Consider the following 2,661-nt stretch of genomic DNA (forward strand, 5'->3'; position numbering starts at 1 on the left):
TCGGAATCAAGAAGACATTGAGTCACATATGACAAAGATTTTACTGGATAAGTATGAGGCGAGATGTGGAAGAATGGTGCAGGACATGCAGTACATGTAGTGCTAAAAGGGGACCCAAGCATAAGGGACGCCCACCTTATGAATATGTCAGAGTTTGTGAAAGTGTTATCGGAAAGGATGGATGATATTCACCATCAAGTGCGTTCAAACTTGAAAACGTCTGCTGATTCGATGAAGCTATCTTATGATAAGAGATCTACTGAAGTCAGCCTTGAACCAGGAGACAAGGTGTGGTTGTATAATCCCAGGCAGACTAAAGGGAAGTCTCCTAAGTTGTCTTCTCCATGGAAGGCCCATATGACATAGTGGATCGTTTCTCAGACGTGACTTTATGAATAAAATGTGGTTGGTGAGGTAAGCCAAAAGTGGTGCATGCCAACAGGCTTTGGCTTTATCACGGTCCAGGACATTTCAGTTGGGACGAAGTGAACAAAGGAACAAATGACGCTGCTGAAGAAGCGTCACCTGAAAAAGCCACTGTTGAAGAAGAAACTCTACTCAGTTTTGAGAAGGGAAACGGTGAAGCTCTTGATGAAGTTACTACCACTGATGTGACTGTTATCGACGATAGAACATTTCCTAATGAAGCAGATGAACCCCCATATGAAGCAGAAGCCAACGAGACGTAGACCAGTGCGGAAGAAGATACGTCCCGTAAAATTAAGAGACTTTGTTGAATTGTAATTTTGTGTTTGTAATTCTGAACATTTAATTGTTATTGGTTTAATGTTCGTGGCTATTGTTCGGGACGAACAATACTAAGGAGGGGCAGTGTTGCGTCAGCTAGGTCACGTGACTAGTATCACGCCAAGTCCTTCTTGAACCTTCATGAATTATCGGGAGACTACTAGATTGGGGTAGTCTGGTATATAAGACCTGCCGCGAAGCGACGGAAACAATGTGTAATATAATGAGTAATTGAACTGCAGTCAGAGAGTGTGTAATTGAACTGAGTATTGTCGAGCACGAGCACGTGAGACGTTCGTTGTTATAGCGTTTGTTATAGCGCGACTGTTGAAATTAAGTGTATCGCAAAGTTATATTCAGAAAGAATAAACCAGTTTTATTTAAGAAAGGACTTGTGTCGCTAAAGTTTCGTCAGAACGAAGTTACGGAAAATTAACTAACAAACAGAGACGTAACACTATATACAAAGAGTGTTTACACATACAGTCTGCACCAACATTTGCAGTCCCCTAGATGGCTTCAATGTGGAACCTGTAGTTTTACAGGTATAATTCCCACTTCATTATCCTTGCACTGTCTATTTTGCACCTCTAGATGTATACAAGGTGCTGATGATTTGTAGGGTAATGAACTCCTTCCCATAGAGGTTGTTTTGGAACTTCCAGAAGGTAAATATGATCCAGACACTGTTGTTCAATCCCAGGGCAGTTCTTCTCACTACTCAATAGCTTTTTACTGACTTACATTACGGGAAACAGTCCATCTTCATGTTCTTACAGAAGTAGTGCTCTAATTCTGATGCTGATACACCAGCCTGAACAATAGTCTGTTGAAGTCTGGCATTCTAAGGATTGGCGAGCTTCCTAACATGTTATTAACTTCTGGAATGCCATCTGCTGTGGTTGTTCCAGCTTCACCTTGTTGGGTTGGCCTTTCTTGGTCAGTGGTGCCGCAACTTCACTATAGTTTGGGATGAACTTCCTATGGTATCTTGATAACCCCACAAGGATCTGACTTGTAGCTTAGTTATTGGAGCTGGTGCATCTTTTATGTGGGTTAATTTATCCTCTTCCACAGCTATCTGTTGGTCGTCCACCTTGTTTTGAATAAAGTACAGCACAGAATAGCTGATGTAGCACTTAGATAGTATGATTGTTAGACCTGCTGCCCTAACTCGTCTGAATAGCTCTCTGAGTTTCTTTAGATGATCTTACCATTTAGCTGAGTGGGTCAGAATATCGTCCGCATAATGTTTGATGCTGATGGTTTGTGCAACATCTTTCTCATCTGACTGCCTTGAGCTGTATAGAAACTTTCTTGAGTGAGTTGGCATATCTGTTCCAGTCTGTTTCTGAGGTCTAACATGTATTGGCATGCGCTAATCACTTCTGACTCTTCTTCTCCTGTCCACAGTTCTTTCAATATCTGCATTGGACCTCGAAATGTTCTTCTGCACGGTAACTAAAAAAGTGAAAATCTTGTATTCACTTGTGGGGATTATTGGTAACCAAATAACACTGACTGAAGGTACCGTTCCCAATCACGTGGTCTCTCTTGGCACATCATCTTCAGCATGCTCTTTAAGACACCATTGACTCTTTCACCAAGTTCATTGCATCTGGGGTTGTACAGGGTGGTAAAGAGCTGTCTAGTTCTGATGAGGTAAATTGGATCTCTCTGTCACATAAGACTTCTTTTGGAAAGCCTACTCTACAGACACTTCCAGGAAGGCTTTTGCTACTCTCTCCTTCTCTATCTCCATCAGTGCTGTGGCTTCTAGGTAACATGTTGCATAGACGACTAGTGTCAACAGTGGACCTTTTTAGATACAGGTGTTAGTGGTCCACAGTTACTCCACTGAACAGCTCTTATATGAGAGGTATCTTACCCAGTGGCACCTTGGCTACATTCCTT

This window comes from Limulus polyphemus, unplaced genomic scaffold (assembly GCF_000517525.1).
Source record: "Limulus polyphemus unplaced genomic scaffold, Limulus_polyphemus-2.1.2 Scaffold98, whole genome shotgun sequence".
Taxonomy (NCBI): domain Eukaryota; kingdom Metazoa; phylum Arthropoda; class Merostomata; order Xiphosura; family Limulidae; genus Limulus; species Limulus polyphemus.